This window comes from Egretta garzetta, unplaced genomic scaffold, assembly GCF_000687185.1.
Source record: "Egretta garzetta isolate BGI_Z169 unplaced genomic scaffold, ASM68718v1 scaffold56, whole genome shotgun sequence".
NCBI lineage: Eukaryota > Metazoa > Chordata > Aves > Pelecaniformes > Ardeidae > Egretta > Egretta garzetta.
Window position 1 is genome coordinate 4,468,402 of NW_009260182.1, and position 17,674 is coordinate 4,486,075.

Genomic DNA, 17,674 nt, shown 5'->3' on the forward strand with positions numbered 1-17,674 from the left:
TAGCAAGTAAGCAGCAATCATTTGTATGCAGTCTTGGCTAAAACCCCAGGAATGAGAAACGAGCGCTATGGAAAGAAAGGAATTTGCAAGCAGCAATTTCTATTGTTAGGAAAGTTGAGCCTAGATCTCTTGAAGTAAAAAAAAAAAAAAAAAAAAAGGTTTAAAAAAAAATTACAGTTGTATATTGTGATGATAATATACGACTGTAAAACCTAATAAATAAGTGGCTAGTTTTGCCGAGGTTCTCAGCTACCATTTAGAGCTTTCCATTTGGAGTAACAGGTATCCACTTCAGAGACTGAAGCAACTAATACCCAGTTCTTTATAGAGCAAATAGGAATCCTGTCTGGAGTCCTCACCCTGTCCCAGATTAAGATGGAGACATTTGCCCTTTTCTCGGGTAACTGACAGAAGATCAAGCAAGTTAAGCCAATAATTGTTCTGAAAAATACAAAATTTACAGACATAATCTTAGCTCACATAAAGCTTTTTAAAAAGTAGATTCTGCTGCTGTGCAGCTCTACACACTCATTACATTTCCCATTTTTCTCTCTGTAATTAAAAAGTACTATATTCAATGCTTTTCAGACCTACAGGTTACTCCTTCTTGACCAACAGCACTTTTCTTCTTCCCTCCTGACCATAACCTTCCCTTAAATAGGGAATTTTCTTCAGTTCTCAAAATGCACTTTCATTCAATAGGCTTTAAAATCAATAGTGCTTCATGATCAAATCCAGATCCACATATTGGGACTTTACATTAAAATTAAAGTAACTGCTATTAGTATTAAATAGAATTCATGCAATATTTTTACTTTTGCACAGATAGATACATTTTTGCTCAGATTTCTCAATTTCCCAGCACTCACAAATGTTAAACGAGATCTATAGCATTTAAACTAAACAGCTCACTTCTCTGACATCACATACTAGAATTAAAAATTATAATATCCATCAACAAGTAGCCCAACGCAAGTAACACATATTGAAAATAAAGCTACAGTTATCTTTCTCTGACAGTATTACAAGGAGACACAGATCCGCCTGCCACACAGGTACAAATAACAGCGTCCTTGATACTTACATCAGGGCACCACTTAGCACATGTTCAGTTCTACTCCTCTATCAACCATCTCATTTATGCACTTTTTCTGAACACGAGCAAACTGATTGAATGAAAGAATAATTACCATAAACCAGAGAATATTGATGCCTAGGTTATGCCTCCTTGAACTCAGATGAGTTACTTGCACAAAATCCTTCTAGATGATGACCCTTAAAACACTGGAAAGCAAGATTATTATTCAACAACCAGGAATATTTGCAAGACTGAATATAGAAAATGAAACTCAAGGACAGCCATGTAGTCCCTGCTTAGATTTAATCTTTTCAAGATTCAAGATATTAGATTAAGCTCAAGAGCATTCATATACAACTAGCAGAAATGAGTAATTATAATTGGGTGTGACAAGCGAAGGAGGAAGGTAAATCTAGTCCTCTCTCCCCCTTTTTTAATTTTAAAAAGGCATGGTTTGTGACCGCAGCTCAACAAATAAGAAATCTTAAAGGCCAAAATTGCTTCATAGATAGATTTCTTGCTTCTTTACTTCTTCCCGACCCCTACGTGGACATAAATGGTGACCTGCTGCTAATTTGTTTTATACTCAGTCCTATTCCTAGTGTTGTCAAAGATAACTGGGCTAAACAGTCAGGCAAATAAAAATAAAAATATCCATACCGTAAAGGCAAAGTCACAGTAACAGGCTGTGTGGCTGTCTGAATTGTGAAAGAATACAAAGAAGTAAAGATTTATGTGTATGGAAAAGACGTTAAATCCCAGCTGGCAACTTTTGTGCATAGACACAATTCACTCTGTGCAGTTCCGCAAATTTTGAAAATAGCTTAACTTAAAATAAAAAATTACACAGGGAAAGAAAGGAAACCCTCAAGTAAGGTCAATACTTAGGGCCTTTCTACCTCCTAAAGAAGGATTAGACTCAATAAGAACTGGAAGAAGAAGAAACTTTTCAAAGAAAAGGAAACTTATATACTCTGACATTGTTTATAATATTATTTATTATTATAAACAGAAATATCTGAGACTTGGACAGAATCTTTCTCCCTTTTATATTTCTTCAATTAATCTTCTAAAACATACCCTCTTTTTAGAGCCAAACATTTGAGAAGTATCTCAATTGTCCTTGTTTTTTCCTCCCACATCTCACACGTGTCTCTGTTTCTATCTCAACAGTTTCTCAAGACTGGAAGATGAACCTCCATTTTCTTGATAGTCTAGTCCAGTCTAGTGTCTTTAAGGCACAAAAACTTCCAACTATACCTTCTGGTAATATTAAAGCACCAAAGAAGATTTAACAGTTTCTAGTTTTGAAGTCTGTAAGCTATTTTTATATCAAAAAGTATTACAGAAAAAGCAACTGTCAGCAATATTTAGAACAGCAATTGGGAAGATTTAATAGTTTACACAAAATTATTGTTTAATATTAATGATTACACTCCTCCGTAGAATACAGAAGTGTAATAGAAAACAGTTTGAGACTTTTAAAAGTTAAGAGCTGAGCAGACAAGGCAAAAAAGGAGAAAGAAAACAGAGGTAGACAGTGATTAAACCATTTGCCCAAGGCTACATAACAGGTCAAAGGCAGAAATGTGAACTGGAAACAATTCCCCTAGCTTTCCAACACAGTTCCTGAACACCAGGCTATCCTGAGTTAAGTCTGACATAAAAAAGCTCTCCAATGAAAAATTAGTATTAACCTCATTGCCAAAAATCTACGGAACTCCTAATTCTGACACTTTGTAATTGTTTTAAATACTCTGCATACACATGTGTGTGCATGCAGCTGTAATCTGGTGCCTCTTGGCTAATCATGAGTGTTGCCTCACACTTGCATAGGATGAGAGAACTGCAAAGCTGATCAAAACTGTCACCCTTGGGTCACAGGAGTCGACACTTTAGATTATGCCAGAGGATGCCCAGGGTGCATCTGCTGACATTGTGTAAATCATTGTTATTTATTTTTTAAAAACACTTCATAAATAATTTTAACATGAAAAATGTTCTCTATGAGAGAAACACTTCAGGAAAAAGGTGACATATTAGAATGATTGCATTTTTTAAAAAATTTATTCACCACAGCACCAAGTATTCAGTGTGATGTAACTTGAGTTATGGACTCATCTCTCTCAATACAGATTTCTCAGTGTACAGAAATGCCAATATTGCATAGTGGTGTTGATGCAATAAACGTAACTAAGAAAATGCAGTCTATAAGAAATGAAGGGATCCATAACTGCACAGCACATTTAAATGAATAAGCGTAATAAATCTGTGAATACAGACTTCATCTACCTTGACTCAAAAGCAAACCCAGCAGAGACGTCAGTAAAACAGAACAATGTGTAAAAAACTCAGTGTCACGCACTGCTCCTTCAACTCAATGTTTACAGTCATTTTCATCTATTATATCATTACAGACTTTCTCTACCTGAGAAGATCAGATCTATATTTGACCATCTCCACATTCCTTACAATCAAATCCCAGCATCTCCTGATGCTAGCAGTCCAGCAGCATTTCATGAGAGCTTTCTAGCTGTTAAAATACTGTATGCTTCCATAAGATTGTTATCAGCAAACATTTTCTGGAAACCTATATCCAGAAAAAAAAAATAAAATTGTAATGTTATTTCAAGATGTTACCTTGCTAAAACTAACAGCTCTTTGTTAATGAATCAAGTTATCACAAAGTTGGTATGACCTCATCTCAGAGATTGCCTGTGCATGCCATACATTGAGGTACTGCATATTTATATATTCAGGTTAGAAGAGTTAATTGTATTCACCTTTCTTACTGCAGAGATTTTATCTCTTACTTTTAGCGTATTAAAATATCAAAGACTCTAACCCCATTTTTGTTATTGGGCTTCTGACAGTCTACCTGAAAGACAGGCCCATTCTTGTATAAAATACACACTCAAAACCTTAATGAAAAGCCAGTAAGCTTTGCTTTCTTGCAGCAGGAGACTTACCAACCTGAAGATCAATTTGATTCATTATGCCAGGAAAACTTCCTTAAATAAGAATTCTTATTTTCAGGACCTTGCTACTAAAAACGGATATGAAATATATCAGCATTCAGGCTGGCAAAATAATAAGAATTGAAGTGCTGGAAGTTTACTCTGGAAAAGTAAATGTTCTTCCATAACACCATAGGAAAACTCATTTTGTTTAGGTCTTTCAAGCTCAGTTATAATGCAGAGGAAGAGACAGTTGTACCTAGTGCATGTGAAAACAAGAAAATAGCATGAGGTACAGAAGCAATCTTTCTTCTTTAAAAAACAAAACACAACATTCTAAAGTGGTTTATTTTTACACGTTAAAACCTATTCAGTTACACAGCACAGAAAACAAATACAAAGATATTTATGCAACACGGTCTACTGTATCACCATGTTTTTTTTAAAACAGAAAATTTTCCCACCACTCACAATTCCATCCTAAGTAAGGATTCTCTGTATTCAACACAGCTATTTCCTAACTGAAACTGCAGAAAGCAATCTGTAACTATTGATCTACTGCTTTGGCTGGAGCTGTAATCTGCCTAAGTTAGCCAGAAGCGGACTGCCCTGTCATACCCTCACAACACTATCGCTTGTTTGAAATTTTTTGAAAGACATTCAATTTGGCAATAACAATAGAATGAAGTAATAGGTTTATTCATTTATACACAGGGTTGAATAAGAGAGCATAACCTCTTCCTAGCTCTGTTATGAAAGACCTATCTCAGTGGATATTATGCTTTATGTTCACTCAGTAGGATCTTTGCTCACACTGAGCGCCAGAAAAATGTCAGCTATGACACGAGCCAGGAATGCTCAAACTCTGTTCAGCGGATCACTGCTGGACCATATTCTTTCACCCATTGAAAGTATTAGCTGTAACTTCAGGCCTCACCTATGTGTTATATTCATGATGATGAATCATGGACACACGGCTCCAGCTGCAACATCAGTCAATGGAAAAGTCACCTATACTTCCAAGTTAATAGAGCTGATTGCGACATTACTTACATCCTGCAGTAATCTCTGAACCCACCTCACAGAGCAGCACTTTACTTTCAAGGCACAGAGAAACAGAAAATCTTGTTTCAAACCTATAGCAAGTGATGGAATTAGGTGGGCACTGTATAAAAACAAAATACAAATAAAGATGGTTACTGCACCAAAGACCTTGTGATATCCTGAGGTCCCTCAAACAGCTAGAACATACACCTTTTCTAAACATTACCTTTCCAAAGAAGTCCTTCCAGAACAGCTGTCATGCTGATACCATGAAATCATGAGTGAGAAGGGAAGAGGGTCAGAAAGACTTTGGGTAAGCAAGAAAGGTGTCATCAGTGACAGAGGTTCAACAAACAAAGATCAAACTTCTAATTTCAGGACAACCTCATAAATAGAAGGGAGCTGGAAAGAAAATGCTGAAAAGTCTCACATCGTAAGAAATCAAAACAAAAAACACATTCCAAGACTTGTGTATACAGAATACTAATAAACACAGGAATGGGACCTTTAAAGAGAAGAGAAACTGCCTCCAACTAAATAGCAGCCATTTAAATCCCTGCCTTTGCCTGACAAGGCACAAACTATCCAGCTAAGCTGTCCAGAGATGAAACTAAAAAACCTGACACGGGCAGACTCTCTGGGTTTAACAGAGCTTCTTCATTAATTATCCAGACATTGGCACTGCTACTGTGAACTCCCAACTATGCAGAGCAAGAAAAATTCATTTGGCCATAAGCACTTGAAGGTTAAAAAAAAAAAAAAAAAAAAAAAAAGAAAAAAGCTGCATTTCACTGGATGCAGCATTTGTATGCTTATCTACGGGTTTTTAATGTCACTTTACAGTTAATAATTAGCCCTCCTCTGGCCTGCACAAAGAGTGCCACTGAGACAAAGGGAAACGTTAAGTGTGTTAGCTATACTTGCCACTGGTATAAATAGTCAAAGGGATGATTAATGAATGAGGGGGAGAATTAAACAGAGCCGTGAACAAAGACAAAGCCCGTTTGCTTGGCTGCCCACAAACCAAGACAAGCTGCATCCATAAAGAAACTACAGAAAGTGACAAACAAAAAATCAGCTTAATAGACAGCTCATGAAGACTTTATTTAACCCCACATTATGACAGCCTCAGTGCTTTATTAACACTCTGACATGTTAAGATGCCAGGGTCATTTGAGGCTAAAACACACATTTGTTGGGGGGAAAGGCGGAGAAAAAAAAAAAAAATGCACATTTTTGTGCCACAGAAAGAAAAACAGAGAAGGCCCAAGTAACTTAAACAACACCCTTCAGTTCTCCTTTGTGGAGCATGCCAAAATCGACATTTTTAAAGAGTTGTTTAGAGATGTCAAACAAAGCAGATAAAGCACTAACACAAGCAGCCCAGGAGAAGGAGCTTGACAGGCCTTATCCTCCTCTTCAAATGGCTACAGTTTTAGACAGACGCCTTTCAGATGAAAAAAATTGCAACGGCTTTAAATTTAAAGCAAGTTCTACACCTTTAAATGAGCTAATGAACATCCCCAGCTACTCTCCACAGATTACTACAGGTACCTAATATCCTACATAAACATCTATGATTTCTGAATGAAAACCCTGCAGTAAAGTTGATAAACACAATATTGTCCAGCACCTTTATTGCTTAGGCCATTTTCAGACTTTAACATAGACAAATTAAATATATACTTTAATTTGAGTTATCTTGCTTTTTCTTCTGGTAGGTAGAGGGGGTTTTTTTTATTTTTAAATAAAGGTAGTAACTTTCAGAAATAGTCTGCTTCCCTTCATCAGCTGCCCAATGCACCAGACAAATCTAATAAACTTCAAATAAAATGGGATATACAGCAAAGTACAGAAAATATTAAAAAAAAAACCCACAGTGAAAACCCACAACACATGAACAAGTGCCATAATAAGACAGAGAAAAGAACTTTTGCTCCAGCTTATAATGCCTTAAGTGTGCAATTGCATAAGTAACGCCCTCAGTAGCCACATCTCCTAATAAGACAACACACTATATATTTTGTTGTTACCAAGAAATGACAATAAAAACTTCCTCTTGTTGCTATGGATTCAATATTGTATGTTCCTGCAATGTCAATTTTTTTTTTTTTTTACTTTTTCTATACTGTTATATAACTTATTTATTAGATAAATATAACTGATCTACAGAGCTTTTTAAAATTAATTTTACATTTTTAGTAGAGATATTCTTATCCTCTCAAATCATCATTAATATTCCTTTAAGCTTCCTGTCCATGCTTTTTTCACCATACAATACCATTCTCTCATCCATCCTCCTACTGCTTGCCTTCCTTTTGTATGCCTCTCCGCTGGATTTTCTCCCTGCAATGTCTGTGAAAATCAGCTGGAACAGAAAGCCACTCTATATTACTTAAATTCCTCTCTCTACACACCCCAAACTGATACCTCTATGACTGGCAAATAAAGCTACTTCTAATAAACAGCTTGATGATCTGAAAACTAAACAAGCTCAAAACTTAAGGTGACATCATGCGCAAAAATCATTCCACACTTTCTGCTAAAGACCCTCAACTTCCTCTGCAAGAACAAATTTGTTGAGGCTTCTACTTTCACTTCCATCAAATATACACCCTCTCTACAATATTTAAATCTTCTCCATCAACGGCATAATATCTCCTAAGTCAGAAAGCAAAACTTTGCTTCAAACTCCATTCACAGAGAACTGTAATTCTGTTTTGAGAAGTGTCAATATCAGATGTATTTTCAACAAACAAGGCAATCCATAGTCATCAGGGCAACTTGGAGAGAAAACAACATAAGTTTTCCGTTTTGAAGGATTCATTTTTATTCCCAAATGTTAGTAAAGTTAGATCAAGTAATACGAGAACTACCACAATACAATTTGCACTTTTCCACTACGCATTCAAGGCAGTGCTTTTTGAATACTCATAAGGAGCCCTGGAGAAGGGTATTTAGTGTGTGAAGCAAGCACAGAAGCATATGATACCGTCCTCTGCCCTCCCATTTCTAAGGCATAGCAAAACTCCTTATACCAAAGCTGCTCTCGCTTTGTGAGGAATTTTCAGATATTTGTTTCCTGCAAAAAAACTTCAGCTAGCAATTGAATCTGCATTGGTGGGTCCAGATCATGCGCTGATGTTATCTGGACCAGCTTATACACTGCAATAACTTTTTGATTTTACCAAGGGCATTCAAAGGAGACTAAAGAGAACTGTCCCTTACGGTGCCCAAATTCTCCCAAGTTTCAACACTGTTTTTTTATGTTATTTCCTGTATTAAAAAAAAATAAAATGCAATCCCACTTTGAAAGTTAGTCAGAACAATTGTTTTCTCTGATATGTTATCTTTTTAGAAATAATTCCAATTCCAAGTCAAATCTCCAGTTAAACTTGAGTAACTAACTCCTCTAGACTCTTTTGAAAGCTCTAGATGGATTATATATACTTCTAGCTAAAACCTCTCTTGGTATATATCTCAAAATACAGAATGTGCTATATAACAGAAATGCTGTAAAATTTGCCTGAGCCTTTCAAGTTTTGAGTTCTTAGCCCAGTTCTGATTGATTATCAAACCTGGGCAGATCTTATTTTAATGTATAATACCTTCCAGAAATAACTTCTCCTATTGCCCATTGCAATTTCTTTAAAAATCTTTGATGTAAAATTTGAAATGCGGGGGTGGGAAAGGTAAGGCTTCTTCTCCAGGTGTCCTAAGAGGTGAGAGACAACTTCAGGAAGTGTTCTGTATCAGTTCTCACACATGCCAACATACTGTTTTTATTTTAAGAATGCAATGAAAACCGATCATCTGAGTAACTAAGAGGTAACAGCTTCAACAGGGAAAGCTGTATTTTCCTGGGGGACCAGCAGGAGGAGGGAAACAAGTAATCTCCCAGTGTTCAAGTGTGATCTCTACAGGTAACTGCCACATGCAATCGTATATCCACATCTACGATGCGCAGGCATTTTTAGTGCCATGTCTTTCTGCAACTGCCAATAAACTCACTGTTGAGCTCCTGTACTGCCCTATCACTCATAGAATCACAGAAGGTAGAGGCAGAGGAGACATATTAGGTCATCTAGTCCATATCTCTGCCAGTGGGCGAGATGCACTTAAATGAATAATGACTGGAAAAACCTTTCTGGATTTTTCATACTGTGACATCATTCTCACACCAGTATCATTCTCTCACAGCCGAAGCTTTAAAGATGATAACCAAGTGCGACACACACTCCAAGAGCAAATAAAATAAAGTGAAAACCAAGACATTTATGCCACGTCTACACTGTCAAGCATTCAAATCTCTGGAACAACTAAAACCTTTTCTTAGCCACATACATTTATTTTTGTTGACTCAGACATGTATCTCACAAATAGTGAGTCACGAGGGTAAAAAAGTCTCTTGAGAAGAGTCACTGTGTCCAGTGAAGGAAGTTGTCTTGTTTTTAAAAGTGCCCGAAGGATGTTGCTAGTAGTTTATCACAATGCTGTCATATATCCTCAGTACTTAAAATCGTTTTATATTATATGAGAATATAGTTGAAAATAATGGGAAAAGTGAATAGAAATGTGTTTATTTAGTAATCCCTTAACACTCTCTATTGATCTATAGCCTCCATTCTGAGCTTGATAATCTCAAAATAAGCAATTTGTGTTAAATTGAGTCACTCCAAAGGAAAAAAAAAAAAAAAAGAGTATGGCAAAGTATAAGGTAATACAATGCAAGTTCCATAAACCAGAGTAAAACCACTGAACTTTCCTTTCCTTTTTACTGATGCACCACCTGCAAAGTAACCATTTCTTGAGAAAAGATTTAATTTGAACTAACAACACATGCTTAGGAGAAGTGCATGTGCAAGGAAGAATTTATAGATTTAACATTGTTTTCTTGGTGGAATCGTAATATCTCTTCACAGGTTTTGAATCCGATTAATTAGATTAACTGATGCTCCTGATTCCATTATAAAGTTAGTTCTACCTATGTCGCCTCCAACCCCATGCATACTCCCCGCCTGCTTGCCTGGCAAAGAGAGAAAGCCTTGGCGCCATGCGTGCGCTGTTCAGCGACAGCCAAGACACTGGTGTGCTATCAACACCGCCACAGTCACAAATCCAAAAAAACCCCAGCTCCATCCCAGCCAGACCAAGTACAAGTTTATATACTTAAAGAAATTAGTCAGTCAGTTTATATAGCATAGCTGGCTCTTGAAAGGAAGGTATAGAAAACTGCCGGGGGATAGGAGGGAGAAATCAGTCACTTGAAACTCAGCAGACAAAGAGTGACAGTATAGAGTCTTACAGTGCCCAGATTAAATTTAAATCTGTCAAAATCCAGTTAAAATTTAAGATCTAAACAAGAAGCTGTATTGATATCAGTTTATTTATTAGAAAAGACAGTAAGAATAAAGCACTTCTCCAAGTCCTTCGGCAAGGCTGAGCACTCATTTTTGAATTTATTTTAAATTCAGTTATGTACACTGAGAAATTTAAACATGCAAAGGAAAACATATTTTACATCATTATTTATCATTCCATAAAATAGAACAGTAGCCTATAAAATGATCTCCTTCTCTATGCATCATTTTCATTCCACTTTGAATGTGCAATCCAATTTTTTTATACTTTAGATTGGAAGGTTAAAACTGCTCTCCTTGCATGCATCACAATAAAGAGACAATGGATGCAGGATGCTGGGTTCTGCAACTCTCTAAAGTAGAAACTAGAGAGACTGAAAATGAGAATCAAATGAAACTACTACACCAACAGAAATACAGTTCCTTCCGTGAAAGTGATCATGCTAAATAAGGGTACCTATGTTCAATCCAAATTTTCTTGAAAAAGTGGATAAAAATGTCTCTCTTGGCCAGTTAACAGAAAACAGTAGTCTGAATACTTTTGTGTTTTCAAAAAATGAAAGAGAAAATGCTGTTTACACGCTCATTTTTCTCATGCATCATTCAGTCAGACTTCCTTTTTCTTTTTTTTTCCCCTGCTGTTATTGATAAGCATGTAAAAATGATAAGCCATTTGCTACATGGTGAAGGGGGATTGTTTTATACATTATATTACACACACACACACACACATATATATATATAAAATCTCTTTATTAGTTACAAAGTGGCCAAGCACAGCAGCACATTTTATTAGGAATTAGTGGATTTTGCTCCTGTAATTTTTTTGATACTGGCTACTTCCAGAAATATATTCTAACCTGGCAACTTCATTTTTTTAGGAATATTCTATGGTCACAGGGCACTAATTGAGGTTCTTGGCCTGGAACTCAAAACTGCATTTCAAATTCTGTTACATATTGAAAAAATAAATGGGAGCTCAGGTTCTGAATTGCTGTGTCCACCATTTGCTCCAGGATTAAAAAGAAAAAAGGGAAGATGATTCCTCCCTTTCTCTGCATAACAAGCTCACCCTAGATGATGTGCTGTTTTTCTCAGCCTACAGTTATTTCTTATGGAAAAAAAGGAACTTATTTTTACAAATGCAAAGGCAAAACCAATCACCAAAATTTCTGTAAGATTGGATATAACACTTCTCAGGCTACCACAGAATCCCAAGGAGACTGAAGGTATGCATGAAAACTTCCTTGTAAAGGGTTGATGCTTAAAAACCTAAATCAGGTTAGCTAAACAGGAATCCATTGACTCATACCCATGCAAGGGTCTAACCTCACCAATTCCGTCTTTCATCTATTATGATTTCGCATTCTGTGTTTTGATGCCCTTAAGAGAAAATATGCACAAAACCAGTAGAGCAAAGAAGCATTACATATCTGTTTCCTCTTCACTTCAGCTTTACTGACCAGTAAAGACACTGGGCCAACAGAAGTTGGGTTTATCTTTTCTTCCCTCCAAAGAGCACTGTAAAGAAGCTGATTATCACCTGCAGGTTTCTTCAGACAGAAAGAAACAACTTCTTATCCTCAATATTAAGGAAGATATGGAAGTCAGAAGGACCATGGAAAGCTTAGTGTTTAAAGACAAAGATTTAGGGGAAAAAACTGGTGGAACATAGTGAAAGCAAGGACTTTGTATCAGAAACATTTAAAAAGGAAAAGCCAAAAAGAAAATGCCAAAAGGCCCTGTGATACTCACACAGTTATTTCAGGTAACCCTCCCTCCAGACTTTTTAGTAGGTAGGTGTGGAAGTGGTTTGGATTTAGTTTGCTGTGGTGTCCACAGGACAGCTGTTGTTCGTTCAATAGCAATTAATTTTTAATTAATAAAAGAGATCTTAATAAAACTGTTGCAATAGCAAGTAGCATTCATGAGATCCTTCACGAAGTAAGAAAGAAGAATTGTCAAATCATAGATCTATCTATCCATGTATCTACCCTAAAGGACAAGGTAGCAGAATCATTGAGGTACAGTTGGGTATCATTCTGATTTCTTTGTGAAATAAAGTAGTCCAAAGGAGCTGTCATCAAACAAGCATGAAGTCCACTCTTACTTTCTGGTATCTGATGTCATTTGTTTTCAGCCTCCATCTAAGAAATTCAACAAGAGCAAGTGTCAAAAGATTTATTTTTTTTTAAAATATATTCCAGTGGCTGTAAGGTAGGAGTAAGACTAACATGAAACCTGTACCTCACTTTGTTCCAAATTTTAACTAAAATATATACCATAGACTTCAAGGCAGAGGGTTACTAAACTGCAAAACTGAGATGCTGCTGACATCACTTCAACAAACTTTAATGGTGCTACATGACAACTAGATCAATAAAGTAAAATAGCCTTTCTCTTTTCCCCAAGAAATGCATTTCTGAAATATAACAATTAATTCTGTGCCACTCTCACAGAGAAAGTAAGGACTGCCCTAGACAGCAGGAAATTGCTCACTGCTCAATCACATCATCTTGATTACCAGTCTAGTTCAACACAGCTACAATTTTGGCTTTTTTAGCCTCCTTAATTTGTTTTCATGGTTTTTGTCTTCATTTGATCATTACTGTTATTTTTTCACTGAGACATTTACTTCTCTAATTTCTTCATGTCAATCTGTAGAAAGCTACATTTGAAAGAATGTAACCACCTCTAGGTGGAAACTGAGAGTGGTTTAATAATCTTGTGTCTGTTAACAATGATGAGGTATTGGCTTCACAACCTACCACTTACATTACCTGAGTATTTTTGGACATCAGTTGAATACTCAACAAGAATGCTGCATTTCTATTGTATCGTCAGCTTTATCAGTACTACATTTCATCCAATAGCTCACCTAAAATAAATTAAGATCAGTAACAACTCCATTTGACACCATTTTAATACATATGGCTATTGGGACTGGAAAAGTGTGAGAAATGCCGGGGAAACACACCACCTTTTATAACAACTATCTAATCAGGAGGTTTTTCACCTATCAACACAATGAACTTCAAACATATTTCCTGACTAATTGGCAAGCTTATATCCTCTGAAACCAGGAGACAAAAAAAATTATTAGGACTCTAGCTGATCCAGTATGAGGACTAAAGCATTTAAGATGTTGCTGTAAATGAAATGTGTTGTTCCATTTTGATGCTTATTGAATGTATTAAGTTCTGGGTCAATAATATGTAAATAACTTTCTCCCCCTTTGAGATCCGATTTAGGCGCAGTATTAAAATGACAGAAAAATAAAGATGTATTCTCTTAGGAACATCTGATCTAGTTTGTCATAATTATAGTTTGGGAATTATTTTCACTTCAAAACAGCTTTGTTCTTGCTGAGGAGGGGAGAGCAGTTTAAAAGCACTTCTACTATTTTACAAATGCTGGAATGACTTTAATTGCACATATTTCTAGTAAGTTTTTTCTTAGATACATTTAAAGTTTGAAGACATGGAAATTTTATATAATTTTGTGACAAAGGGATATTACATCTTTATCTCTTCTTGATGTTTGTAGGTTGAGATGAACACACCAAGCTAAAGGGCATTGTGAAGATAAGTTTCCGTGACATTTACTATAACTCTTTTATATTACCATCTGGCTATTTTATATGTAGCATTCAGAGGGAAATATAAAAAAAATGATGTAAAGCTGAAATTATTTCCTTGATAACACTTGTTTTAAACACCATGCCACTAAATAGCTAAAAAGTCTCAAAAGTGAATGCATAAAGCATATAAAAGCTACAAGCCTACTTACATAAATTCTTAAGATTAAAGTAATAACTTCTAGAAAAAGGTGGGAGAAAACATACTACAATAAATCTATTTGTAATGGTATTTGGGTTCCAGCAACTGCTTTCATTGTTCTCAAGTGGCTTACATATAAAACAATACAATTGATGTATGATTTCAATTCCTTATGGAAAACTGTTCTATCTACATGCAGCCTGTCAAACAAAACAACAAAAACAAAAAAGCAGCTCAGCACTAGGAAGAAATAAAATACTTAAAAACAAAGTAAGGACACCTTTTTTTTTTTTTTAAAGTCCATTTCAGATGTCTGTGAGGACTGGTTTACCACAGAGAATGGGATGTGGGCTTCAGGAGCAGGGAGGAGGGGCAGGATTACAGGAAAGTAGAGAGGTAACTATGAGAAGGTGTACCACACATCTCTAAAAGACCTTTCACAGAAGCTGGGTAAGAACATGTGTTTTTATAAAAGTCATAAGCATGGCATTACCCAGCAAGGAATATTAGCTTCCTTAGAAGGTAGACTACTCCCAAAATGAAGGGCTGCTGCGTAGAAGGATGAAAGAGCACAGAAATGAAACAAAAGTGCTATTTTCATAGCTTAGCAGCTACAACCCTAGTAATTAGCATTTTCACAAAGCTGGTTAACCTTTTTTGGTTTTTTAAGTGATTGCTACTGATCTGTCATATAACAGGAATGGTGCAGTTCCTGTTACCAAAAGACACCGTTATTGTTATTCATGTGTATTAGAGCAACACCTACACACTTTATCCAAGGTCAGATACTGCCAGGGCTGGGCTCTTCACAATCACAGGACAGCATGCAGGCCCTGCCTTGAACAACATACAATCTAACCTGACAAGACAGACAAAAAAAAAAAAAAAAAAAAAAAAAAAGCAGCATAAAGCACAGATATAAGTATCTTGTTCAAGGTCATATAGCAGGTTGATGGCAAAGGAAGAAACACTTGTCTCTTCCACATTGAAATCTCTTGCCCCCACTGACTGGAAATTGCTGCCTCTTTAAACTGCCTTCGTAATATATATTCTTGTCTCTCAAAGCAATATTGTATGAAATCCTTTTTCATATTGATCAGTGCATGTTACTTCTATGATTTTCAGCAGTTTCCCTCTCTAAACAAGACTCTAACATGAATTACAGACAACAAGGAACCTACCCTGTCCAGACCAAACCAAAATATGCCATATACCTGTATTACTCCTGTGCTATACTGAAGCTAATAAATCCTGCTGAGAAGCTGGGTTCACACACACTGGCTACATTTATTAGCTTTTTCTCAGCTTGAAACACAAGCAAAACAAGCTTACAACTGCCCAGAACTTGAGCAAAAGTAAGTTTCTGTCTCACCACTTATTAGTCTCATGGGTTTAATGAGTTGAGTAAGCAATTCCTTTTTTTTTTTTTTTTCTTTTTACTAAAAGGGCTGCAGCAGTGTTACAATGCTACTTGTAATCATCAAAATGACCTGCCTGATCAAAACTTGAATTTGCTTTCTTCAGTCCCAGGTTCTCCTGTTCTGTAGCCAAACCTGTTGGGCTGTAACTCTATGCAAGGTCACAGCGCCAATCTCAGAATACAGCTTCTTCCTTGTTTGCTTCTGCATTTGCCAGTTCAGAATTTATGTCTATTTTGGTAATAAGGAAGCACAAACACATATATGCTTTTATAAGGAAAGAGAAGTCTTCTATTTAGTCTGGGTACAAATAGGTACATTTTTCTAGCAGTTCTATTGAGACAACTAAATAGCATTTTGAACAATATATGAATAGTCATGTGGGAATTAAACAACCAGCAGCGATTGTGCATACTTAATTGTTACTGAAGTCCATGCATGACTGCAGGTTTGGGCTTGTGGTGATTAATTTAATTCTTTGTGACTGGGTAATCTGATTCACTGTTGGATGTGTAACATGATAGAAGGAAAAAAGCTGTACTGGAGCAGTTTAACATAAAAAACACAGACAAAATAGATCTATTTGGTTGAAAGCTTTGCTCACATTTTCACTGTGTAAAGTAAAACTATGCCTGAAAAAATAATGTCTATATCCAGAAGCATTCTTTGTTACACCATCTAATGTTTCAAATGCTGAGCTACAGACCAACAGCTTCTGTAGTAAGCTGGTCTCAAGATATTTCATAACCCCATTCAATCCAGACATGCTGAAACACAGTGTCAGAAAAAACCATACACATAAAATGAATGTTTCTTAGAAATCTGGAAAACATCCTGACATGTCTGGGCAATTGCCTCTAAAAATAGTAAGATGACAACAGAGAGAAGCACCTGAAAATAAAACTACACGAACTAAACTTACCAGTATAGCAGCACTGGACTTGATATGTCACCGGACTGTACATACAGTGCATGACATTTACTAAAACTTTCAATATTCTAAAACATGGTATCATGAAACTTTCAACTCAGATTGCTTTTGTATTAACCTTTTTTTTAATCCTTTCACTATTACCATGTGGGTTCAGAACAGCACAGACGCTTACCATTGTATACTAGGATGAATATGACTTGTAGACAAATTCAATACAACTTTCCAAGCAAACACAGAGTAATACCACTAAAAGACTTATTTCGTTCCCAACGTAGCAGATACTGAAGAGGTAGTATACTATCTAACTCAGGTGCAGAAATGATCACATTAAATTTCATTAATATCTTGAACCAGGAAATAAAATTTTCAGAACTCATAAGAGATTTTTGCTTTTCAATTTGAGACACCTGAACAATACTAAATACCAGGTGTTTTGGAAATTACTCTTGGTCACACTTGGTTAGCACTCAAACAAGTGCTTCCTCCCTCTAGATAAGTTCTTAGCAAGTACTGAATGAAGACTGTGACTGAAAGTGCTTCAGGAGCCTCAAAGACATAAAAATAATATTTTATCTTTCCCCAAAATATTAAAAAATATTATTTAGCATTTCATTACCATTTGAGGGCAAAGTTCAAATTTGGTTTCCATGTTACTGTAAGACTCACCTATCTGAAGTACCTTCCACAATGATGTCTGAATGCAAAGGTAAAAGTATCTGATTTCTGTAATGGTTCTAAATGAAAGCTTCTTAAGAAGACCCCACCGTATAAATTATCAATCTCTGTCAGTGGTGGTTAACAGCATGCTTTGAGAGTGCTGATTAAAACAAAAGGTCAGAGCAAACATCAGTGCTCCAGAGACTGTTGTAGATAGTAGTGTAATTAAAATGTAACTCTAGACTGCTCCATGCTTTCTATGTCAGCATCTTTCCAGCAGGGAATGGCCAGATAGCCTGGCAAACTCAAGCAGCCACAGTAGAAAGTGGCAGGAGATGTCTGATGAGGGAGCTAATAGATAGCCATCAATGTTATCAACTCATGCTACATACTGGAACCCAAACAGCCTTTTTTTTCTTTCTTTCCTTTTTTTTTTTTTCCCCTTTC

The 17,674-nt window shown here is 36.1% G+C and overlaps 1 protein-coding gene across 1 annotated transcript in view; it reads right to left on the reverse strand.

Annotated features, from left to right (window-relative positions):
- Positions 1–17,674, reverse strand: part of LRMDA (leucine rich melanocyte differentiation associated) — a 678,070-nt gene that overhangs the window by 210,045 nt on the left and 450,351 nt on the right. The gene's annotated exons all lie outside the window — the stretch shown is intronic.